The sequence below is a fragment of the Sceloporus occidentalis genome, unplaced genomic scaffold (genome assembly GCF_023333645.1).
Source record: "Sceloporus occidentalis isolate IW3139 unplaced genomic scaffold, rSceOcc1.0.p SCAF_545, whole genome shotgun sequence".
In the NCBI taxonomy this organism is placed as follows: Eukaryota; Metazoa; Chordata; class Lepidosauria; order Squamata; family Phrynosomatidae; genus Sceloporus; species Sceloporus occidentalis.
Genome location: NW_028317525.1, coordinates 56,488 through 83,549, shown reverse-complemented (window position 1 = coordinate 83,549; position 27,062 = coordinate 56,488). Strand labels below are relative to the sequence as shown.

At 47.2% G+C, this 27,062-nt stretch overlaps 1 pseudogene; it reads left to right on the top strand.

Annotated features, from left to right (window-relative positions):
• Positions 1-6,668: 6,668 nt before the first annotated feature.
• LOC149271147 (neural-cadherin-like) lies at positions 6,669-22,622 on the top strand (annotated as a pseudogene).
• The last annotated feature ends 4,440 nt before the right edge of the window (positions 22,623-27,062 follow it).

Genomic DNA, 27,062 nt, shown 5'->3' with positions numbered 1-27,062 from the left:
TGGCTTTTTCATGGCGTTTTTTCTCTCCCATAGACTTCTATTGGAGAAAAACGCCAAGATTTCTTGCAAAAAACGCCAGAGTGTCAACATGCTGCGATTTTGAAAAACTGCCACAGAGCCCAAAAAAGCAGAAAAACGCCAAAGAGGACTGAAAAAACGCCAAACAGAAAAACGCCAAGTGGAAATGGCATTTTGCGATTTCCTATTGAAGAACAGCTAACATCTGGCTGCAGCCGTTTTTCACAAAAAAAACACCAGGTGGCGCTATTGGCGTTTTTATGGGTGTTTTTAGCAAAAAAAAAACAAGTGGAAATCTAGCCTTACGAGGATTTGCAAATCTCTGAATGCTAAAGTGTTTTTTGGGTCAAATCGTAAAGCCTGCGGTCTAGAATTTTCCAAGTATTTTTTCAAGATGAAAGTGTCTTCTAAAGCAGGCCTCCCATACCCTTCCTTTTAACTGGGATGTTATCATCTTTTCGGGTGGAATTTCAGCCAAATCAGTTCTTTATCAGAGGTGTTATTTGGGCTTCGGAAACGATGTCCGCAGCCTACATTCTTCGAGGTTTCAGCCAAACCGGTCCCCCAAGTAGCTTCCAAAGCTGGCCTTCAGTACCGCTTGGGTTTACCAGGATGCTGTTTGGGGTCAGGAGGAAATATTTCATGAAGGTTTTGGATATTTAAAACATTATGGGGAGTTTGGAATTGTTTTAAATTTTGGCCCAAAATGATATAAAAATTTCCTAAAACTTGTTTAAGAATTTCAATTATTTTGTGCTTTGAAAAAGAAGCCGACAGCAGCATCGTATCTTCATTCTTTAGATGAAAATCAAATTCTGTAGGCAAGGTGCAGGTTCTGTGGTGAGTAATCTTTAGTATTTGCACAGTTTCACCATGTAAGGATGTAAGGTTAGGGTCTTTCAGAGAGCAAACAGGTCGAGTCTGCCAGAGAAGGAGCTCATCAGCTCAGTTTATCCAGGGATTTTTTACTCGCGCAACGCAAGCGATCAGGAGCCATAAGAGTTCTGTCTCCAAAGTCCGGCTCAAGGAGATCACACGATGCCAAATACTGAAAACACAGATTCTCGCACCGGGGCCGTGAGGTTTCTAGTTACGCCCCTGAGCAGCACCACACAGTCTAGCTATCTGGTGGCGTAGAGGGTAATTGTGTTAATTAACATCCAGCAGGTTGTTGGCTCTATTTCCTGCTGAGTGCTGGATGCCGTTATAAAGGCTATCTGTATAGTTAAAGTTTTCGCGGGTCAGGCATAATATGTACGCGGGAAACCACACAGTCAAGCTGCCTGGTGGCGTAGTGGGTAGATGTGGTGCTGCGGATTACAGGTTCGATTCCCACTAGAAACACCTTACCTGCTACCTAAAATAAATAAACACTGAAACATTATATTTTTACATTAATTATATTTACATTCGGGGGAAAAAAAGCTAGGTGCTCCGCTTCCTGGTTCTAAGTCCCATTCACCCCGACCCGCACCTACTCTACCTGCCTATCTACCTACCAGGACTCATGGAGATTAGAACCAGGGAGCAACTATATGGTAGGCAAAGCGCCTAGCACCGAGCCACAAGAGCAGCGACCTGAATGAGCTCGTCCATGATAGATATCCTCAAATCTGCAGTTCTAAAACCTACAACACGCATAGCCCCTATAGTGCTACAAACCGACACGGGGACCGAACCAGCAACCATTCGGTTCGTAGGTTAGGCACCTAACCTCTAAACCACGAGATAGACAGAAAGAGTTCTTCACCATGGTTATTTAATGCCTGTTCCTGACTCACATATACGCAGTGGCAGGCATTATATATCTATGGGGAGAGAAAGCAGTCAGCTCTCTATTGGCCTAATGGGTAGTCGCGTGACTTGCCATGCGAAGCGCTGCTGGTTTGATCCTGGGTGACTCTCTAGTAAGTGTTATAGCAGCTGTGCGTACGTTTAATGTATTTACGAGATAACATATACTAAACTATTTTTATGGAAAAGCAGCAACGCTTACAAGTCACCAAAGAGGTAGTTATGCGCCTCCAAGTGCTGAGGCGAGCGCACTCGAGTAGAGACTCAAACACAGGAGAGACATACAGTGCGGAAAAGGTCAGCCTCGGATTTGGTACAATGGGGTAAACTGCTCATAAGCCATAAACAAACGGTGAGGAGGGCCCTGTGCACAAGAGCTGACAATCTAGAAGGAGGTGAGGGGATATTACACAAGAGTACAAATATTTGGGGTGCACGAGTGTATGAGTAAATACTGATGACGTAAAGATCACCGACCGCAGGCACAGAGCGAGGGGTGAGAGCCTCATCAGCTTACAGGTGGGACTGAAAGCCAAAGGATGAGAGGAGTCTGACCAGGTAGGCCATGTAAGGGGGGAAGGGGCCCTAGAACTGAGCGTTGGGGCCCCCGTCTGAAGGGGAGATCAGAGAGAGGGTAGGAGAACCAGGAGAGAGCAGAGTTCCCAAAGAGCGTTTTAGGAAGAGCCATCACAGCAGCGGGGAGAGTGCCATTCAGATACGAGCCACGTTTTAGAGACCACGCGGGATTCACCAGGCTGTGGCAGCTCTGCAGCTCTCTGTCGCCGTCACTCTGCGTCGTCTCTCCTGCTCCTCCTCGCTGCGGCCGCTCCAACGCTCTCTTGTGCATCTAGTTAGGGAGGGATGAAGACAGTGAGAGGGAATGGAATGGTTTTTGGCGTGCCACATCTCCTTTCTTTCAAATCACCCCAAAATCCAGCCGATAAATTATCTCACGGCGGAAGGTAATGGAGAGAGATTTTATTGTGAAAACGTGCATTTACCTTCTCAACATGAAAAGATCCCATAATCCGGCTATTATTCATCGAGTATCAGCTAGAAATCGCTGGCTTATGGCTCCAAGCATTACATCACAGCGCAGAAACATGTCCTCAAAATGACATCACCACGTGTACTCACCAAACGCTTACTCAGCAATAATGAAGCCAAAAACGGCCTGTACTAGTCCGTTCTAATGTTACTAGTAACGGCAATTAATAAAGACACAACATTTCCAGATTATCCGGATATTATTACTAGATGGAAATATTGGCAATCTTCACACACACTAAATTCTCTGCTAAATACCACGCTCGGCGTTGCCGTGGTTTCAGGTTATCAGCTACCGACTCATAAGCCATCGTCCTATATATCCCAAAACGGGATGAAATCCCTCAAAATTCAGATAATGGAAATAGTGTGATATTTAGCAGCTGTTCTTGCCGGTGTCCAGCTGCTCCCTGTTGGGGTAGATCCAGGTTCGATGGAAAATGAATGAGGAAAAAACGGTCTAAAAAGAATTAGATTCACCAAAACATTGCGATCCGCTAGGAAACAACGTAAAATATGAAGAATATTTTACACACACGCACCTGCAACATTGTGATGTCACTCACACAAAACTCCTCCCTCCTGTTGTCATGTTGATTTTGTAACATGCACTCAGCATCTTCTTAAGGGTACCACTCACTGTCCTTCACTCACACTTACTTCACACGATGACGCCAAATGATAAATCACAGTCACACCATTAAAGCTGACATGTAATTACATAGTATGTCCACGGGACGGCGCCAAACTATAACAAATTTCAACTTAATATTGTAAATGGAACTGTCATGCGCACAAGTGACCAGCAGGGGTCAGCATTTTCACGACATACAGTTATATAAGATATATTTGGGCCTTGCTGCCCTCTGGTGGGGATGGATGATCTTTGCACCTAGAGAAGCTGCTGGTAAATGAAATAAATAGTGAGTGTTCATGCAGCATACAGATTATGGAAATAATGACGTCACGGGGTAAATCAGAACCCAATAAATATCAATGTATTCATAGGTTATCATGCAGTATATGGTGTAATATCATATCTGACGTGTACTTCACTCACGCTCAGTCCACATGATGATGCCAAAGGATAACAAATCCTAACTTCACACCATGTAACCTGACATGCAATTACAGAGTATGTCCACAGGACGGTGCCAAAGTACAGCAAATTCCTACTTAATATTGTTAATGGAACCATCATGCGCACCAGTGACCAGCAGGGGTCAGCATTTTCACGACATACAGTTACATATAATATTTATGATTTATTTAATGCCAGACAGAAATGTGAACATTCTTTATGTGGAAATAAACGGTTTGGCTTCAATGTGTAAAAAGCTCACTAACGGAGCAAACAAGTCATCAGGTTGGAAAAGATTTGTTTTAGAACTTCTAGATGAGGATTTTGGGACGGCAACAAACACCGAAGAAACCATTCAATGTATCAAAGTATTTCTGTAAAAAAACACACAAAAACAGGCAAAATCTCCACCCCTTTCTGAATTGGCCACACGAACGTGCAGCAGGATCAGCGCACGGAAATGCCCTGGGTGGTCCACAGCAAACATGGGACTGGGCAGCCAGCAAGCTGAGGCTTGGGACATGAGACGGCATTGGAAACAAGTCCTGCTGTGGTTGGACTTTACGCCAGTATCCGTCGATGAATACTGCATGGTGCGGCCACGAGCCCCTAGAAATTAAGTTGGGGCCACTAAGCTAATTAACAGCTAATTGTAATTATTGTGGTGTGAGACGACGCTGTCAGCAGAGGAAGGATTCTTTGGTGTCCGTCCGAGTTTTCATTGGCTGCCCCGGTGCCTATTCCATCAAGCAGTCCAAACAATTTTGTAGTTGGCGCAGTGCAGGTAGCACAGGCGTAGGCTGTTACTAGCGTTCCCTCCGACTCAGGCTGGGATCACTTGCTGCAGCTCCTCGTCACTCGGTCGGTTGGTCATGATGTGTCGAAGCAGGTCCTGTGTGAAGAAGGCAATGTGAACGTTCTCCAAGGCGGCAAACTTCCTGAGAACTTCTACATCTTCGTATGACACCTAAAGTAGGAGGACATGCGTGGAACACATTTCCATAATGAAACCGAGCGCCTGCTCAGAGTCTCTTCTCACACACCAAGGAGCGAGGCCAGGCTTACTGAGCTTGAGAACGCTTACCTTTCCAAGATCAGCAAAAAGGTGGAAATGAATGGTGCGCCCATGCCGCAGGATGCGCAAAATTCCATCCAGGTAAACCTGATCCTCCCAGAAGCAACCTGCTGGCATTTACAAAACGCACGTCGCCGACTCATCTGCATAACATTCCGCATCGCTGTACACTCCGAGACAGGAAACACAGCGTGAGGGAGATTGGGGGAGACTGGCGGCCGAGCGCGGGGGAGACTGGCAGCCGAGCGCGGGGGAGACTGGCGGCCGAGCGCCAGTCTCCCTCGCGCTCGGCCGCCAGTCTCACCAGTCTCCCCCGCGCTCGGCCGCCAGTCTCACCAGTCTCCCCCGCGCTCGGCCGCCAGTCTCCCCCACGCTCGGCCGCCAGTCTCCCCCATGCTCGGCCGCCATTTGCCAGAGAGGGAAGTGTCAATGTGTGTAAGTGTTTGTGTATTTTATTACCTCGCACATACAATTTGTTTAGAAAATTAAATAAAACACATAGGCCCAAGTGAATTCATATTAAAGCCTTTGTGCAAAAGTAATTTGTGTGAAAAAAGGGTTAGGGTAATTGAAATATACATCATACAGGGTACAATTTGTGCAAAAACAAAAAATTCCTCTATAATTTTATATTTACTGATTGATATCGCGCTCAGTCGGTTCTGCTTTTTGTCCACAGGGTGGCAGCATATCACACATACAGCCTGCAGTGCAGACTTTCCGCCAGCAGATGGCGCACATTTTTTTGAGCATTACCTTGAATACTGCGTCTGCGTGTGATTTTTCAGTTGATCTGTAACGCCAATGCTGTGTTTCCTTGGGATATTTACTGACTTTATACCTGAAAATACACAGTGAAGTAAAAGAGAGGTGCGTCACTGTGATGGAGGCGACAAAAGGACTGAGGGGGATTGCACATGTAGCCTAAACACTTAAAAGCCAGTCCTGGTGACACCTGAAGCTGCCATTCTCCGGTGACCTGACCAGCAGTGACTGACTGTGTGTGACTGCGTGCGTGTATGACGATGTGATTTTGCAGAATCAATCGCAGTCCATGCAGTGTCAACGTAGGAGGAAAAGGGTCTGGTAGGACTCCCAGTGCAGGAACTGGTTCAGGATAAAATTCCTGCATAGGGCAGAAAGGTCAGGGTTAGGTTAAGGTGTTTGTGGATGCAGATGGGTGTCTGCTGCAGCTTTAGGATTCATCCTTGATGGCAGCAGAGACTGGTAAGATGGCAACGGAGCCTGGGAGACAACAGCAGAGTCTGGGGGCACTGACAGAAGGCGGCGGGGTGTGAGAAGCGGTGAAGACAGACAAATGGCAGTGGAGTTTGCAGAGACAGGAAGGTGCCATCAGAGTCTGGGAGACAGCAGCGGACACTGGCAAATGGGAGTGGAGTCTGGGGGAGACTGGCACATGGCAGTGGATAAGTCCAAATAGCAATGCAGTCTGGGGATGCCGGCAGATGGCAGTAGAGTCTGAAGAGACTGGCAAAAGGTAGTGGAGTGTGGGGAGACTGTCAGGCGGTAGCAGAGAAGGGCGAATGGCAATGGAGTCTGGGGAAACTGGAAGATGGCCTCAGAGTCCAGGGAAAAGGCAGTGGAGACTGGCAAATGGCAGTGTGGGGAGGATGGCAGCGGTGTGTGGGGAGGATGGCAGCGGAGTGTGGGGAGGATGGCAGCGTAAAGTGGGGAGACTGGGAGCGGTATGTGGGGAGACTGGGAGCGGTATGTGGGGAGACTGGCAGACGGCAGCGGAGTGTGGGGAGACTGGCAGACGGCAGCGGAGTGTGGGGAGACTGGCAGGCGGCAGCGGAGTGTGGGGAGACTGGCAGACGGCATCGGAGTGTGGGGATTAATGGAAAACAACAGTGGAGTCGGGGGTGGCAGCAGAGTTTTGGAAGACTGGCAAATGGCAGCAGAGTGTGGGGGGACTCTCAGAGTGCAGCAGAGATGGGCAAAGGCACCCGCTCAGTTTATCCAGGGATTTTCTACTCACACAGCAATGCACGTGATCAGGAACCATAACAGTTTTGTCTTTGGTCTAGCACGGTGTCTAGCTCGGGAGACCACGCGATAAAAAAGGCTGATAACACAGAAAAAATACACAATGCAATGGTTAAACACTGTAATTGGTTCACCAAGAGAACTGTAATAAGTCCCAGAGATCACCCACATGTATCCTCCTGTTGTCCCTGGAATCACTTCCAGCACCAGCCAGCATGCGCACCTTGAAACCCTGCTATGTGTACCCAATAAGTAGACACAACTACCTTGAACTGAGTACAGCAGGAATGAACAGTTTATTGATGTAAAACATAGACTCATATAACCACAGAACTTCATTAACATAAATTAACATTGATAAACAGGTAGCCAACCCAACCTTTAATCCCCTTTAGCTACTGAATATCCCCCTGGTAGCCATCCTGTTAATGGGATTAGTTTAACAATGGAGTTCCTGTCTGTTTGGCAGCCAGGCTGGAGCCATCTCTGAGTACCTTGGGCCCCTGTATGACAGGTCATTCTGTCATAGCGTGTATTACAGAATATATGATATAGAGGTGTAACGCGTGTGTTACAGAATATATGATATAGAGGTGTAACGCGTGTATTACAGAATATATGATAGAGAGGTATAACGCGTGTATTACAGAATATATGATATAGAGGTATAACGCGTGTATTACAGAATATATGATATAGAGGTGTAACGCGTGTATTACAGAATATATGATATAGAGGTGTGTAACGCGTGTATTACAGAATATATGATATAGAGGTGTAACGCGTTGTAACGGGTTCACCAAGAGAGCTGTAGTAACTCCCAAAGATCACCCACATGTATCCTCCTGTTGTCCCCAGAATCACTTCCAGCACCAGCCAGCATGCGCACCTTGGAACCCTGCTATGTGTACCCAATAAGTAGACACAACTACCTTGAACTGAGTACAGCAGGAATGAACAGTTTATTGTAGTAAAACATAGACTCATATAGCCACAGAACTTCATTAACATAAATTAACAGATACATGCATACAGCCCAACCTTTAATACCCAATCAGCAATCCTATTGATGGGATTAATTAAACAATGGAGTTCCTGCCTGTTTGGCAGCCAGGCTGGAGCCATCTCTGAGTACCTTGGGCCCCTGTATGACAGCTCATTCTGTCACAAATACACAATGCAATGGTTACACACATTAACACTTCCCACTCTGGGTTATTTTTTAAAGGAGCAGTTTAGTAATTTAATATGCATTCTCATTCCCAAACAAAGACGGGGAAAAGGCCGTGCTTGCCTACTGACTAAACTATTCATAATACAGGGTTAGCGCACTATACCTAACATAAGTAGGGTCACATATACCCCGGTGGATTAGTAATTAAGTCCTTTTGCAGCAGTAATTTGTGGGAAAACAATGAGAATTTCCTCTATATTTTTTTATATATTTATTTCTATCACGCTCTTTCTGTGGGGAGACTGGCAGAAGGCATCGAAAAATGGCAGTTGAGTCTGGGGAGACAAGAAGATGGCATCAGAGAGCCGGGAGACAGGAAGATGGCATCAGAGAATGTCCATGTTCTGGGGTTTGATTCGCTCGCTGGGCCGCGGCGATAATAATAATTTTTCCGGTGCCCCCTGAGGCTGGGTTGAGGATGAACAGACGCCATGTCTGAAACCTTATATAGCACATACTATAGTCCAATCTTATAGCATAAAGTGCAGATATTGCCCCGTAATACATCGTTCACATAATAATGATTATTATTGCCCCTCTCCCTGCGGTAGGTGCCCTGTTACAGCTCCTGTAGCTGTCCTCCGATGAATATCACGGTTTATTCACGTATTGTTACTGCGAGGTCTGCCCCCCGCAGGCTGTCAGGATCTCCTGGTAGGAATGAAGGTGGATCTTGCAGGTAGAGGGCGGCCCTGATTGATCCACCTGGGCCAGGACTGCTGGGCTGTTCAGTGATTTCCAAAGAGCTGCTTTGATGTGGCCGCTTAATCCACTCTTTCTATTAGGAAATGGAAACCCAAAAGACCCCACAAGTTTGCGTGGGGGGCTGCTGTCAACTTTCTGCCCCCCCAAGAAAAGCCTGTTTGGGGTGAATTGGGGAATTATCTGCTCAATCAAGCAGCAGGCCAAGGCCCTGGAATATAATATTGGTTGCAGATCGGCGGAGCTCTGGGGTCTGGATTATTACACCAAAATCTACCCCCTGGAGGGATTGTTTGGACTCTGGCTGAACTGTTACAGTAAGGACACGGAGGGCCGGTGAGTGGCTTGTTTATAAGACAAGCATGTGGTTTTATTTATCAATAAATAGTTTTTTGTTTGTTTTTTTACAAACTGGGCCGAAAGGGTTAAACCCTGTGTTTTATGCTGTTGTGATGTAGCATCTGAGATGTTTGCCGCTCGCTTATATGTCTTTAACGATACGATTGTGTTTGCCTGGCGATGGGCCGCACGCCGCTGTGGCACACAGAGGGGTAATACTGTAGCGCTGTTGACTCTTTGTGCAGAGTTTATGTCCATGTTCTGGGGTTTGATTCGCTCGCTGGGCCGCGGCGTGCCGGTTACCCTCTCATGTGTGTAAAGCTGATCGTTCCAAGTTCTTGGTGCTGATACGTTGTATATATTGTGTATATAAGTAATAATAATAATAGTAATAACGGCGTCTGCCATTTTTGTTTGCTATGTGTTATTTAAAGCCTCCCACACGCCCCTAGATGCCCCTTGTTTCTCTGCCGTGTTCTGGACGTTCCGTGTTTAATTGCCCGGATAATTCTGACTTCGTGCAACGAATGTGATATTAATGGCTGTGGGTAGTTGGCTCGGCCACGCGTTACTTTCACTGGATTTGGCTTTTTATATCGTAACTTTATATCTGCAGATCTGCGTCTTTATATTATAACTTTATATCTGCAGATCTGTTTCTTTATATTATAACTTTATATCTGCAGATCTGCGTCTTTATATTATAACTTTATATCTGCAGATCTGTTTCTTTATATTATAACTTTATATCTGCAGATCTGTGTCTTTATATTATAACTTTATATCTGCAGATCTGCGTCTTTATATTATAACTTTATATCTGCAGATCTGTGTCTTTATATTATAACTTTATATCTGCAGATCTGTTTCTTTATATTATAACTTTATATCTGCAGATCTGTGTCTTTATATTATAACTTTATATCTGCAGATCTGCGTCTTTATATTATAACTTTATATCTGCAGATCTGTGTCTTTATATTATAACTTTATATCTGCAGATCTGCGTCTTTATATTATAACTTTATATCTGCAGATCTGCGTCTTTATATTATAACTTTATATCTGCAGATCTGCGTCTTTATATTATAACTTTATATCTGCAGATCTGCGTCTTTATATTATAACTTTATATCTGCAGATCTGTGTCTTTATATTATAACTTTATATCTGCAGATCTGTTTCTTTATATTATAACTTTGTATCTGCAGATCTGTGTCTTTATATTATAACTTTATATCTGCAGATCTGTGTCTTTATATTATAACTTTATATCTGCAGATCTGTTTCTTTATATTATAACTTTGTATCTGCAGATCTGTGTCTTTATATTATAACTTTATATCTGCAGATCTGTTTCTTTATATTATAACTTTGTATCTGCAGATCTGTGTCTTTATATTATAACTTTATATCTGCAGATCTGTGTCTTTATATTATAACTTTATATCTGCAGATCTGTTTCTTTATATTATAACTTTGTATCTGCAGATCTGTATAATAATGCGCCGATACTGGATGCAAGAAATCCGCATTGGAATGTTGATAAATTGATTGAGTAATTGGAGGGAAAGGGACCGGGGAGGAAAAACTGGAAGCGTACAAGGGGTCCGCCTGCCCGCGTACCCGCTGCCATTGCGCGCCTGCCCGCGTACCCGCTGCCATTGCGCGCCTGCCCGCGTACCCGCTGCCATTGCGCGCCTGCCCGCGTACCCGCTGCCATTGCGCGCGTGCCCGCTGCCATTGCGCGCCTGCCCGCGTGCCCGCTGCCATTGCGCGCCTGCCCGCGTGCCCGCTGCCATTGCGCGCCTGCCCGCGTGCCCGCTGCCATTGCGCGCCTGCCCGCGTGCCCGCTGCCATTGCGCGCCTGACCGCGTACCCGCTGCCATTGCGCCCCTGCCCGCGTACCCGCTGCCATTGCGCCCCTGCCCGCGTACCCGCTGCCATTGCGCCCCTGCCCGCGTACCCGCTGCCATTGCGCCCCTGCCCGCGTACCCGCTGCCATTGCGTGCATGCCCGCCGACCCGCTGCCCTTGCGCGCCTGCCGACCCGCTGCCCCTGCGCGCCTGCCAACCCGCTGCCCCTGCGCGCCAACTCGCTGCCCACGGACCCGCTGCTGCTGCGCGCCTACCCGCGGACCCGCCGCCCCTGCGCGCCTACCCGCGGACCCCGCCGCCCCTGCGCGCCTACCCGCGGACCCGCCGCCCCTGCGCGCCTACCCGCGGACCCGCCGCCCCTGCGCGCCTACCCGCGGCCCCTGCGCGCCTACCCGTGGATCCGCTGCCCCCGCGCGCCTACCCGCGGTCCCCCTGCCCGCAGGGCCGCTGCCCCTGCATGCCGGCCCGCTGTGATGGTTTACACAAACCAGACAACCCCTACAGCTGCTGCAGATCTTCTTTGGAAGCGAAGAGGTTGATGGCAGCAGTGGGCTACAAGGTTGGGTTCTTAAGGGTTCCTATTGTTCCACCGCATACATGTTGGGTTCTAAAGCATTTATCCTGCTGGTTGTTGAGTTTGTAATGCTGTACCAGACAAACCCTACAGCTGCTGCGGATCTTCTTTGGAAGCTAAGATGTTGATGGCGGCAGTGGACTACAAGTCGGGTTTCTCAGGATCTGCAGCAGTTATGAGCTTTACAAAGAGGATGGTTGATGACGGACAGTTCTGCTTGAGTTTGCATGAGCTCTGAGGTCTTTATAGATACCCCACGTTGACCTCGCCGAGTGGGATTGTAGATTTCATTGCCGTAGATATCACCGGATCTATTTGCACGCAGAGGAAAGATGAGGGTTATCTAAAGCCTGATTTGTGGTCTAAAAGCTGGCAGCCAATCTCAATGTGTAGCCCATTCGGAGAGGTAATAAACTGTAATGCCCCTCAATAAATAGTACTTGAGAATAACTCCCCGGGGTATCATACACCAAAGACTGCATCGTACAAATGACATCGTAAGCGGCTTCCGGCTCTACGAGTCATTACGTTTGCCACACATTATTTAGCCGAACGCTCACAGATCTTGCTAAGCTCCTATAGAAGCAGACGGGCTATGTCACTCTTCCTCGGAATCTCTCACACTGACAGTTTTAAGAGCCGGCCTCCAGATCTTTCCTTTGATAATTTTAATGGAAAAAATGTTCTGTCCAGTAGGTTTCTGCGTAGAAATATCTGCTAATGTTTCCAAAGGTTCCTATAATACATTGTAATACATTGCGGTTCATCAGGTCTCTCCCAACGAAGGCTTGAGAGTTTGTCCCAATCCATAAATGAAAGGCGACTGCATAGACTTCATTCTATAACTTCTTTGCCAGGGCCGGTGAGAAGACCAGTAGGTTTGGTGTTGGCCGAGCCTTGGGGTAGGAGGTAGCACTGAATGGGTCTCTTGGCAGCGTTTCTCTGTTTTCCAGATACAGAACGTTTGTATCGGAGGAAGCGGCTCCCAACACCCTGGTTGCCACCGTACATGCCTTTGATCCAGATGGAGATCATGTGACTTACAACATTTCGGAAGGAAATAAAGAAGGGAGCTTTATTATTGATTCCGAGAAAGGTACGTAGAGCTATATTTTGTATACATCCATAACTACCCCCCCCCCAATGCCACCGATGCTTTTTACAGAGACCTGACGATTTCTCAAATATTCTGCTACATAAAGAAGAAAATTAGTCATCGAGATAAAATCGAGTTCCTCACCAGAATTCCGTCACAGTAACTATAACTTGACATTCCTAAATAGTTGAGTAGGGGGATCGCTTACCCTGGGCTAAGGATTTGTAACAATGGAACTGATTTATCCTCAAACCATTTAACAGGAATAATCCGTCTTGGTTCTAACCTGCTTCCAAAGCATCATGGAGCCGAGTATGTTCTGTATGTGACCACCACAGATGACAATGCTTCGGGGGGTCCTCAAAGCCTCACCAGCACGACTACGGTCGCCGTGAGAGTCGATGACGTCAACCAGAACAAGCCCGTCTTCCATCAGGTACCTCATACATTAACTCCAGAAAACCGCTTAGGAGAATAATCCCTTACTGAACGCCAACGAACTAAAGCCGTGTTAGAACTGTCCTTGGCTCCAAGATGTAGCCAGATCATAAAAGAAATGTGTGCAGGGCCGGCCCTATAATGGGGCAGACTGGGGCAATTGCCCCAGGCGGCACTTTAGAAGGGGCGGCACTTTGCCGCCCCAAGCGCTTTTTTTTGGGGTTTTTTTGAAGCGGAGGAGAGAGAGAGGGGCACCGAGTGGTTTTCGCTTACCCGCTCGGCGCCCCTCTCTCTCTCTCTCTCCTCTGCGGCGAGTCTCCCTGTTCGGTCCCGGTGCCGGCTTGTAATGCAGAGCGCCGGAAGTGACGTCAATTTCTGGCGCTCAGCATTACAAGCCGGCACCGTGGCAGAGCAGGGAGACTCGCCGCAGGACTGTTTAAAGGTAAGTACCGGGGGGGGGGGATCGTAGATTATGGCGTCGGCGAAGTTTAAAATGCCGCCCCCCCCGGCGTCGGCGGGGGGGGGCGGCGTTTTAAACTTCGCCCCAGGCGGCGTTAAGTCTTCGGCCGGCCCTGAATGTGTGGATTTAACATTATTTCCAGTGTGCCCAGTACCGTCACCACGCCGTAGTCCTGGAGAACCAGCCCCCAGGAATGTTTGTGCTGCAGGTGGAGGTGAAAGACGCAGACGTTGGCGTCAACGGTCAAGTGAAGTACGGGATCGTTCATCGCGAGGGCTCTCTTCCTGCATTCAGCATCCATCCGGACACAGGTGCCACCGCCTCCTATACCTTAAAGCCCTTTAAACATTGCATGGAGAGACGGGCTGCGGCACGGTGACCGAGGACACACTTTCCTCCCGGTGTATTTGTGTTCCAGGTTTTTAATATGCTTTTTGCTGGATTGGTGTATACGCTTCTACCCTTCTACCCCAGGGTCAACAGCCAGAGGTGACGACATGGAGCTTCATTTGATTCTGTTAAAACCAGTGGGTCAGATAGGCTCGGTGATGCAGGTTTTAACCATGGTTGTAGGTCATGTTAATCAAAAGCTTATGAGAAAATGTTCTTCACGTGTTATAGCAGGAATTGCCAGTCACATCGCCTCCGTGCTTTCTTTAACACGTTTCCCACGCAGGAGTCCTGACAACCCCTCAGAGCTTTGATCGGGAGAAGCAGAAAGAGTTCCCCGTCACCATCAAAGCCACAGACCAGGGGGCCGAGCCTCTCATAGGGCTGTGCCAGATCAACCTACAGATCCAGGACCAAAATGACAACGACCCCAGCTTTGAGAACAACCACTACGAATGTAATTGAGTCTCCGTGGGTAGAGTATGAGATCTCTACAAGCACCAAGTCCCCATCATGTTCTTCTGTCCTCTTCTAATTATAGCTTTAAGTGGAATTCAGCGTTAAGAGTCTTCCTAGATCTGCTGGTCCACAAGAGCTTGGCCAGCACGCCCATGGGGTATTTGGGACCCCAGTGAACAACATAGAATTCAAATGTCTCCATTCTTGTCCCAGATTTCCTGAGAGAAGATGCTGCCGTGGGAAGCTGCTTCCTCCGCGTTGCGGCCCGTGATGACGATTATGGCGTGAATGGAACGATCACGTACTCCGTGTCCGGAGAGGAACCAGTGGCCTTCAGCATTAACACCTCTACGGGGTGGCTTTATGTTCGCCAGCCAATATCTCGGGTAACGTAGCAAGCGTTTACATGCTGTGTTTAGAGAACCAACTTACATTTCAACAAGCGAAAATATCGCGGGGTCACCTTCTGACCCCAGACCCCTTCATACAATATGACTTATAGTAGGATTGTAAGCCACTATATATATAATGCAATAATAAGATATGGCGCACTTGTATCTCTCTTTTGTTCCTAATATTAAGTAACCGGTTTAATGTACATATTGCAAAACTACAATGTATCTCTTATGACAGCGAGTAGCTTTGTGTTTGGATATTTCAACTTTCTGCTTTGCAAACACAGCTGGTGGCTTTTTAAGTGGGGACGTAACGGGGCTTTTTGGATAGTTTTAAGGCATTGTCAAGCTGTCATGTTTGCTTTTTCTGAAATCAAAAGTCTCTACGGCCAGACGATGACATCTGGACACTGATTGGAAGGCCCCCGTGTGAGTCCCCGAGGTTACCGCTAAATGAGACTCTCCATTGCAGAATGCCAGCTGTTTGCTGGGAATCGTCCACTGTCTTTTTTTTTTTTACGTGCCTCTGGTTAGCTCTGTAATTGGAAATCGGTTGGGTGATAGAATGAAAAACCCTCTAGGACAAGTACCATACAACTAATTAACACTTTGAGTACCAGAGTATGTGAGTGGTGCATGAAACTCCTCAACCATCTGTCACTCACAGCTTTTAAATCAATTGGAAGAGCATTTTTGGGTTTGTTTTTTTGTCGGGGAGGTTGCTGAATGGAGACGGTTTAAGTGAATGTAATTAATTTTTTTGTCTTAACCTTTTTTTTCCCATCAGAAATCATTAATAACACTAGAGGTCACGGCCACGGACGGAGGAAATAGAAGCACGCAGGTGGAAGTAGCCGTTCGAATCACAGATGCTCAGAATCAGCATCCGGTCTGGGAAAAAGAAAGATATGACCTGGTGATTCCGAAAATACCATGAGAGATACGCCTGTTGTGGTAAGACGTGACCTCTGACCTGGAAACCAGTGGAATTTTTCCACCTGTCGGTGGGAACTGTACAATGCTTCCAGCCATTGGTTGGGCACCTTACAATGCTTCCAGCCATTGGTAGGAGTCATAGAAGGATTCCGCCCATTGGTGCATGATCTCATTTGAAGATGGATTTCTCCCTCATGCCCGGCTACCAGGGATCATACCCATCTAGACATCTGCTTCCCGTTAGGCCTAATATGAAGCTAGTGAGAGGGAACGGGGTATGGAGACATCACCTCTAAGGAGCCTTAATCACCCTTCTAATGTCTGTCATTTCCGAGTAGACTTCCTGCTGTTGAGGGCTTCTTTTTACTGTAATTTACTGTTAATTACACAATGTTCTGCCATTCCTACAGACCGTTAAAGCTTCCTCACTGCTGGGAGACCCTCGTGTGACGTACAATTTAGAGGAAGGATTGGTCCCGGAGACTAACATGCCCGTTCGTTTCTACCTGACGGTAAATCGAGAAGAAGGCTCTGCCTCCGTTCTTGTAGCTGAACCTTTAGATCATGAAACAACCAGGACATTTATCCTGAGGATCCAAGCTCAGACCGTTGCTGCTGTGCCATTGGCTGCCTTCACTACGGTGTACATTAACATTACAGGTAGAATCTCCGGATATCGATTCTGTGCCTGCGCTGCTAGAAGAGCAAATGTGAAGCCGGACTTGTTTATATTGCAGATGTGAATGACAATGTGCCCTTCTTTACGTCGTCCATATATGAGGCCACCGTTACAGAAGGCCTTGAATTGGGAACATTTGTGCTCCGGGTGTCTGCATCTGACCAAGATCTCGGACTGAATGGAGAGGTGAGTTCATACGTGAAACCTCATCACACGCACACTCTGATTCCTATAGCTCTGTGCTCCAGGGTATACTAAATGCGGTACCAACTTATAAAATCTGCACCCATTGACGCATGTTCTTCAGATATCCCTGGTCCTTCTAGCCATAGCATATATTCCTGTAATTTGCACATGTAAAACAATGTGCTTTATGGCCATACCAATCCGTAGGGCAGGGCCATACCAATCCGTAGGACAGGACCATACCAATCCGTAGGACAGGGGCATATCAATCTGTAGGAGAGGGGCATATCAATCTGTAGGAGAGGGGCATATCAATCTGTAGGAGAGGGGCATATCAATCTGTACGAGAGGGGCATATCAATCTGTAGGAGAGGGGCATACCAATCCGTAGGACAGGGGCATATCAATCTGTAAGACAGGGCCATACCAATCTGTAAAACAGGACCATACCAGTCTGTAAGACAGGGCCATACCAATCTGTAGGACAGGGGCATACCAAGCTGTAAGACAGGGCCATACCAATCAGCAGGACAGGGTCATACCAATCAGCAGGACAGGGCCATACCGATCCATGGGACAAGGCCATAACATTTCATAGCATAGTGTCATACCTATCAAGAGGACAGGGGTGCATACCAGTTTATAGCACAGGGCCAGGGCCGGCCTTAGGGGTGTGCGACCTGTGCGACCGCACAGGGCGCCATGGTTGCAGGGGCGCCTGACCGGGACTTAGATTAAAGCATCGTTTTTTTTTAAACTTTATTTAACATCATTGATGTTAAATAAAGTTTAAAAAAAAACAAACGATGCTTTAATCTAAGTCCCGGTCAGGGGCGCCGAGCGGGTTGCTCGTGAAGTTCTCGGCAACCGCTCGGCGCCCCTTACTCTCCGTGACTCCGTCGCGGTGCCAGCATCTCATGTTGAGCGCCGGACTATACCGGCGCTCAACATGAAATGCTGGCAGAGCGAGAAGACGGATGCCTCCCGCTCTTACCGCAGGACTCCGGCAACAAGGTAAGTGGGGGGGGGGTAGTTTGAAGGGGCAGAGGGGGGGGGGGGTAGTTTGAAGGGGCAGAGGGGGGGGGGTAGTTTGAAGGGGCAGAGGGGGGGTAGTTTGAAGGGGCAGAGGGGGGGGTAGTTTGAATGGGCAGAGGGGGGGGTAGTTTGAAGGGGCAGAGGGGGGGGGGTAGTTTGAAGGGGCAGGGGGGGGTAGTTTGAAGGGGTAGAGGGGAGGGGTAGTTTGAGGGGGCAGAGAGGGCGGGTAGTTTGAAGGGGCAGAGAGGGGGGGTAGTTTGAAGGGGCAGAGAGGGGGGGTAGTGAGGGGGGGCGCCAGAGGAGTAGTCCGCACAGGGCGCCACAACGCCTAAGGCCGGCTCTGCACAGGGCCATTACGATTCATGGGACAGGGCAATACTGATTCATAGGATCAGGCCATACTGGTTCAAAGGACAGGGGTGTATACCAATTCATAGCACAGGACCATACCGATCCATAGGAGAGGGGTGTATACCAGTTCATAGTACAGGGCCATACTGATCCGTGGGACACGGCCATACCAATATCTACACTAGATCAGGGGGTCAGCACGTTAATTAGAGTTACTGACGCCACATAGGGGGGTTTTCTCGCCTGATAACACTGTCTGGTATTAGGGCCAGATTGTTGATTGTCGAGGGGTCACGTGTCAGTTAAAGCCACAAATAAATAATAAAGAGAAATTAAATTGGTTCGCGGCAGAGCAGACAGACCTTTTGCTCATCGGATCGCAGCATTTCCTGCGCACCGGCATTACTGTTACGTTAATAATATATGTAGTCCTGGCAGAACATGTTCAGTAAAAGCTTCCAGGCCTTTGCAACAAAGAGCATTAGTGGTTTTCCAATTCTGGTGAGGCTAATATGGGGTTTATTTTGGCACAGTGGCCTTACTGCTCAACCGAAATGCAGCATACATCCCAAGATCTATTCCTAAATAGTTGCCCACAACCATCCCCACCCCAAGGTCCTGCCGAGATACCCATAGCCCTCCCTACCCCAAGGTCTGATCCTGCGAAGTTGCCCACAAACCACCCCAATGTATGTTCACAAAGCAGTGCCCATAGCCCATAGCCCATAAAACCTCAATGCCTCATCCTGCTGAGGTGCTCATAGCCCTTCATACCCCAACGTCTGATCCTGCTGAGATGCCCATAGCCCTTCATACCCCAACGTCTGATCCTGCTGAGATACCCATACCCCTCCATACCCCAACGTCTGATCCTGCTGAGATGCCCATAGCCCTTCATACCCCAACGTCTGATCCTGCTGAGATACCTATACCCCTCCATACCCCAACGTCTGATCCTGCTGAGATACCCATACCCCTCCATAGCCCAACGTCTGATCCTGCTGAGATACCCATACCCCTCCATACCCCAAGGTCTGATCCTGCTGAGATGCCCATGCCCCTCTTTGCCCCAACATCTGATCCTGCTGAGATACCCCAAAGTCTGATCCTGCTGCAGTGCCAGAGGGATGGTCAATTGTTACGTTGGTAACTCTCAGCCCTGTTACCTCCTCACCTTTTAAATATTTAGGGTTGGGCACACCTTTCAACATGTAAAGAAACCCCGGGATTAACTCATGCAGTTCTGTTCGTATAAAATGACTTTAAGCTGCCAGAAGCTTATGCAAATCATGTCACTTTTTGTGTATTTAAATTAAGTTATGCGCAAAAAATGAAATGTATTCTTTTATGCAATGCTAATGAAATTCACTAATATCATGAATTTATAATGGTGTTCAGGAGGATCTACGTCCTAACGCTCCTCTGAAGAGCAGCACGGTTTGCAAATGAGAACAAATTAACCCCAATAAAATGCGTGATCCGAGCACTTGACAGCTTGTGGGTCATGCTGAAGGGTTTACAACATAAAGTAACGTACCGATAAATAAATAAGACGGACAACCAACTGGATTTTGAAAAGGCCACAGCTTTATTTATTATAAAAGCACTGTGACACGTAAAAACTTTATTTGAATTGTAACATACATAATGTTATAACATTGTAACCTCCATGACTTAGGGTCCCTCCACCCCTACTACCACACTTCAACCCCATGGAGGTTACTACCACACCCCTTAAGGATAAACCGACATCCTTTTCCGACAGCTCCACCTCCGTCCGGGAGCTGTCACCAACTTTTGCCGTGCACCCCTACCACGAGCCGTAAACCGCACTAGCACGTGGCATAAGCACAACGGCCCCCTCATCCCTTGGGACCGTGCCCGCGGGAAAGCCCACCAAACGTGACAAACAAACCCGGTTCCCATACCTCTGATGAGAAACCACCCAATTATAACCAGGTACCACGAATAAGTACCTAAAACATCCAACCGGAACCTCAGTTCCCCGCCAACCAAAGTAAGTCGCACCACGCGCCCCACAAAGGACACAAACCAAAACAACACACTAAAAACAGGGCGGGCGGGCGGGAAAAAACTTCTTTGCTGCTTTTAAAATTTAAAGAGGAAGGCCACGACCCCTGGCCTTCCTTAAATAGCCAAAGGGGGGCACACGCCCCCTTGATTAGCCTAGGGCCAATCTGAGGTCAAGCCTGACCCTTACCATCATCAAGGCCGGATCATGGGGCCCCTCCTGTTATTTCTGTGTCTCCGGGGCCTACTTTATTGGGGCGATTGGGCCAGAAATAATTTTTTTTTTTAAATGAGCCATTGACATGGGGCATCAGTTATACTCGTGTTATCCATTGAAACAAATTCCCGTCCACATTCATCTCATCTTCAAGAGCTTTGGAATAACGCGGCTGTATAAGTTGTTTCCGAGCCGCAGGGTCTGTCCGCGGATTGTCTGCATATTAGTTTATATTTAACATGCGGGCGGACAGTTTAAGGAATTGCGCCTGACAGAAGCGCCTCTGTGAAGTATTTTAATCTCCTGCCTCTCGTCTCTGCAGACTCGGCGTACGTGCGCGTTTTCATCAGCGATGTTAATGATAACCAGCCGGCCTTCGCTCAGCGTGCTTACCACGTTAACGTGCAGGAAGACCAGGACGTGGGATCCATTGCTGCCCTTGTCAGTGCCACTGATCTTGACGAAGGTGAAATAAGCGTGACCGAGTTGTAAGAGAGTTACAGAGCTCTTCCCCCAAAGAGTTATAAATGTAGAAATGTGACCAAGGATAGTTCAGCTGGGTCTAGGAATGTGACCAAGGATAGTTCAACTGGGTCTAGGAATGTGACCAAGGATAGTTCAACTGATACCCCTAGACCAGGGGTTTCCACCCCTAGTTCTCAAAAGAGTAAAGAATGGTAATAAACTGATTTTTTGCACCAAGAAGAAATTGCTAATCTACATAAAGTCCATGTTACGGAAGTTTGGTGAGCAAAGGAATTATCAGTAACTAGTAATATCTCATTCCTGTGCTTATCAGTAATGCGGATCATTCATTTGACTCGACATACAAGTCATTCCGTTTAAAGGGAAGCTGTTTGGTTTGGAAGAAGCTCTCGGAATGTTTGTTTATGTTACAGGGATGAATGCAAAGATCCGCTATCAGATCACAGCTGGGAATAACGGGGGAGCCCTGGATGTAGACCCAGAAACCGGCGCTGTCTTCATTTTCCAGCCACTGAATTACGAGGAGGTGCCGGTCTATGAAGTGGGAAGATTATACCACGGTCATGATCAACGTGTTGAACAAAAATGATGAGGCTCCGGTTTTCTCGCAGAACGAGTACCAACGTCACATAATGGAAGAACTGTCACACTTACCGGTTTTGGTACTGGTACTTTGAACATGTTTCCAGAATTTGTTTGACTTCATCTTCCTTATAACTCTCAGAACAAGGGGGTTAGGGGTATTCTTCAAATGTTCTTGGCCAATAATAACAATACTACTGTGTTTACTCTTTGACGTATGTCAAGGTTTCTGCTGTAGACCCAGATGACCGAGAACAAGGAACCATGAAGTATTCTCTGCATGGAAGCGGAGCAGGTAATGTTTTTACCATAAATGAAAGGACAGGAGGAATATTTGCCCAAAAGCTTCTGGATCGCGAGGAACACGCTCTCTGGAGGTTTGTGGTTCTTGCCACAGATGAAGAAGGAGATAGCCTCACAGGATTTGCCGATGTGATCATTTATGTAGATGATGTGAATGACCACGTACCGCATTTCATCTGCGAGAGAAACACCTGCAGTGGAGATGTGCTGGAAAACGCTCCTGCCAACGCGTCCGTCATGGAGATGAGTGCAGTTGAACCAAGGGTTCCAATGCTATTCTGACTTACTCCATCGTTAACAATCCCCTGGATTTGCTTAACCGAAGCATCTTCGGCATAGACTCCACCACCGGTGTTATTTATACAGCCCTCGGGAACCTAGACCGTGAAGAGACAGATACTTACTTTCTTCTTATTGAAGTTGAAGATGGCGGAGGAATGAGTTCCACCGGTACGGCAACTATTCATGTTCTAGATATAAACGATCACGCACCGGTGTTCACCCAGGATACGTGGCATGCTACCGTCTGGGAGACAAGTGAAATCAACTATAACGTCCTTCAGGTGGTGGCACTAGATGAAGATGACGGAGAAAACGCTTTGTCATTTAGCATCGTTGGAGGAGACCCAGGCCACGCATTCACTATTGAAAGCAACCAAAAGGAGAAACACGCGATAATTAAACTTAATAAGAAGCTGGATTATGAGATCCCTGAGGAACGGAGATTTAACCTTACCATCGAGGTCCGGGACTGTGATTTTCCTTCAGTTTCCCACTGCCTGATCCGAATTAAATGGACAGTTTGTTTATGGCATTCACGCGGAGTCTGATGTCTTCCGTCAGTTTTATGTTGACCAAAGTAGGGCTGTCAAAGTGGTGAAAGCCCTAGACCGGGAGGTGACTTCCCAATACCTCCTGGTCATTGTAGCTTCAGACCGGGGTATCCCAGTTCAAACAGGAAGCGCAACTGTCATTCTAGACCTTCTGGATGTTAACGACAACGGGCCAGCATTGGCTGCTCTGTACAAACCTATTGTTTGGGAAAACATTGTAAGTGAGTAGCCTCAATAGTCTCTTCTCTGCTGTTGTGACCAGTATTGTAGCTATTAATTATATCTTTACATTCTCTGTCCCAGATGCATTATTTTACATGTTTTGGCTCCAAGTCTTTAATAACCCTTCCTACCCCCCCCCCCCCGAACATCAGTTTGGTTATACGTACGTTCTCTTGATAAAGAGGCAGGAATAATGTTTGTTTTTAAATTGATTATAGAGACCCACGGCGAATGGTGGCTGTAAGATAAAGGTCGTTCTAGACACGTCATTTTTTGCTAGAAGATTTATAAATAATGTCTTACCATTTTTTCTTGTTTAAAACAGCCGGGTGGTCATCAGCAGAGATTGGGAAGGTCGCTGTGCTGGATGAAGATGAATGGGATACAAAACACTATTCCGCCGTCTCTCAAATACCCAGGTGAGTTCCATTGCTCGAATAACACACGCATTTCATGGTCATTAATGCACTTCACTATTGACACGCAATGGGTTATAGGTTGACCATGTCAGCCGGTGGCTGACCAGTTGCTTAAAGAGGTCTCAGAGAAGTTCACGGATATTTATTCATCAATCCAGAGGTAAATTAAAATACTCTATGTCATGACAAGCGTTTGAGATGTCAGACTTTGATCATTCAGGTGGATCACTGCTAAGGTAGGACGATCTTTAGTGGCGGTCTATAAGGTGTATGAAGGAACTGGATGACAAGTCTGGTGTATGAAGGATTGAGCAGATGTGTCTGGTGTATGAGGGAGATAGATGTGTCTGATAAATGACGGAGTGAGAGGACATGTTGTATAAGAGAGGAAGTAGACATGTCTGGTGTATAAGAGAGGGAGAAGACGTGTCTGGTGTATGAGGGAGAGAAAAGATGTGTTTGGTGTATGAGGGAGAGAGAAGACGTGTCTGGTGTATGACGGAGCAAGAAGACGTGTCTGCTGTATGAGGGAGAGAGATGATGTGTCTGGTGTATGAGGAAGCGAGAAGACATCTCTGGTGTATGAGGGAATGGGATGACATGTCTGGTGTATGACAGAGCAAGAAGACATGTCTAGTGTATGAGGGAGAGAGAAGACACGTCTGGTGTATGAGGGAACGGGATGACACGTCTGGTGTATGAGGGAGTGGGATGACGTGTTGTATAAGAGAGGGAGAAGGGATGTCTGGTGTATGAGGGAGCGAGATTACGTGACTGATGTATGAGGGTGCGAGATTACGAGTCTATTGTATAAGGGAGGGAGAAGACATGTCTGCTGTATGAGGGGGAGAGAAGACTTGTCTGGTGTATGAGGGGGACAGGAGACGTGTCCGGTGTACGAAGGACTGAGAAGCCGTATCTGGTGTATGAGGGAGAGGGAAGACGTGTCTGGTGTATGAGGGAGAGGGAAGACGTGTCTGGTATATAAGGGAGAGGGAAGATGTGTCTGGTGTATGAGGGAGCGAGAAGACATGTCTGGTGTATGAGGAAGCAAGAAGAAGTGTGTCTGGTGTATCAGGCAGAGAGAAGACATGTCTGGTGTATGAGGGAGAGAGAAGATGTGTATGATGGAGAGAGAAGGTGTGTCTGGTGTATGAGGGAGAGAGAAGACGTGTCTGGTATATGAGGGAGAGAGAAGACGTGTCTGATGTATGAGGGTATGAGAAGACATGTCTGATGTATGAGGGAGCAAGATAAAGTCTTTGGTGTACGAGGGAGCGAAAAGACATGTCTGATGTATGATGGAGCAAGAATACATGTCTGATGTATGAGGGAGTGAGCTGAAGTATCTGGTGTATGAGCGAAAGAGAAGACTTGTCTGGTTTATGAGGGAGCGAGAAGACGTGTCTGGTTTATGAGGGAGCGAGAAGACATGTCTGTTGTATAAGAAAGGGAGAAGACATAGATGACGTATGAGGTAGCAAGCAGATGTGTCTGGTGGATGAGGGAGAGAGAAGACACATCTGGTGTGTGAGGGTGCGAGATTACGTGCCTGGTGTATGAGGGTGCGAGATTACGTGCCTATTGTATAAGAGAGGGAGAAGGCATGTCTGCTGTATGAGGTAGAGAAAAGACGTGTCTGGTGTATGAGGGTGAGAGAAGACGTGTATGAGGGGGAGAGAATATGTGTCTGCTGTATGAGGGAGAGGGAAGACGTGTCTCGTGTATGAGGGAGAGGGAAGACGTGTCTCGTGTATGAGGGAGAGGGAAGACGTGTCTCGTGTATGAGGGAGAGAGAAGACATGTCTCATGTATGAGGGAGAGAGAAGACGTGTCTGGTGTATGAGGGAGCGAGATGACGTTGTTAGGGATATTAACTCATATTTACACCGTTGTAATTTCTTACTTTACCTGTGAGAGACGCTCTGGTCTAAGAATTAACTTAAAACCATTACATATGTGTTTGGAATTTATCCTTGGTCACCCTTATCGCCAGGTGTTACCTCCTAGATAGTAACTCAGGACTTGGTAGACTTACCATGTATCCCCCATACGAATTTACGTTCCCAATGATATGCAGCGTCTACTCCTTAACATTCTCATGGAAGATAACATTAATTGTATCATATATGCTGAAACATCATTATACATGAATACTCCTTTGTTCTCAATTATAGAGAGAACAAGGACAAAAAGAAATAACCACTACATGATTAAGTAAAATAAAATGGCTCTGACTCCATTTTCTGCTCATGTAAAATACAGAATATATGGAATACATGTTTTCTATGATAAAATATCTGACAACGTGTCTGGTGTATGAGGGTCAGAGAAGACATGTCTGGTGTATGAGGGAGTGAGAAGACGAGTCTGGTGTATGAGGGAGAGAGAAGACATGTCTGGTGGATGAGGGAGAGAAGAGGACGTAACTGGTGTATGAGGGAGAGACAAAACGTGTCTGGTGTATGAGGGAGAGAAAATACGTGACTGGTGTATGAGGGAGAGAAAAGACGTGTCTGGTGTAAGAGGGAGAGAGAAGACGTGTCTGGTGAATGAGGGAGAAAGAAGACGTGTCTGGAATATGAGGGAGAGAGAAGACGTGTCTGGTATATGAGGGAGAGAGAAGACGTGTCTGGTGTATGAGGGAGAGAGAAGACGTGTCTGGTGTATGAGGGAGTGATCTGAAGTGTCTGGTGTATAAAGGAGAGAAAAGACAAGTCTGGTGTATGAGAGAGGGAGAATTCATGTTTCGTATATGAGGGAGCGAGAAGACGTTTCTGGTTTATGAGGGAGCAAGAAGACATGTCTGTTGTATAAGAAAGGGAGAAGACATATCTGGCGTATGAGGTAGCAAGCAGATGTGTCTGGTGGATGAGCGAGAGAGAAGACGTGTCTGGTATATGAGGGAGAGAGAAGACGTGTCTGGTAAATGAGGGAGAGAGAAGACGTGTCTGGTATATGAGGGAGAGAGAAGACGTGTCTGGTGTATGAGGGAGAGAGAAGACGTGTCTGGTGTATGAGGGAGAGAGAAGACGTGTCTGGTGTAAGAGGGAGAGAGAAGACGTGTCTAGTATATGAGGGAGAGAGAAGACGTGTCTGGTGTATGAGGGAGAGAGAAGACGTGTCTGGTGTATGAGGGAGTGATCTGAAGTGTCTGGTGTATAAAGGAGAGAGAAGACGTGTCTGGTGTATGAGGGAGAGAGAAGACGTGTCTGGTGTAAGAGGGAGAGAGAAGACGTGTCTAGTATATGAGGGAGAGAGAAGACGTGTCTGGTGTATGAGGGAGAGAGAAGACGTGTCTGGTGTATGAGGGAGTGATCTGAAGTGTCTGGTGTATAAAGGAGAGAGAAGACAAGTCTGGTGTATGAGAGAGGGAGAATTTATGTTTCGTATATGAGGGAGAGAGCAGATGTGTCTGTTGTATGAGGGAGTGAGAAGACGTGTCTGGTTTATGAGGGAGCGAGAAGACATGTCTGGTGTATGAGGGAGCAAGATGACATGTCTGTTGTATATGAAAGGGAGAAGACATATCTGGCGTATGAGGTAGCAAGCAGATGTGTCTGGTGGATGAGGGAGAGAGAAGACATGTCTGGTATATGAGGGAGCGAGAAGACATGTCTGGTATATGAGGGAGCGAGAAGACATGTCTGGTATATGAGGGAGCGAGAAGACATGTCTGGTGTATGAGGGAGGGAGAAGACATGTCTGGTGTATGAGGGAGGGAGAAGACATGTCTGCTGTATGAGGGAGAGAGAAGACATGTCTGCTGTATGAGGGAGAGAGAAGACATGTCTGG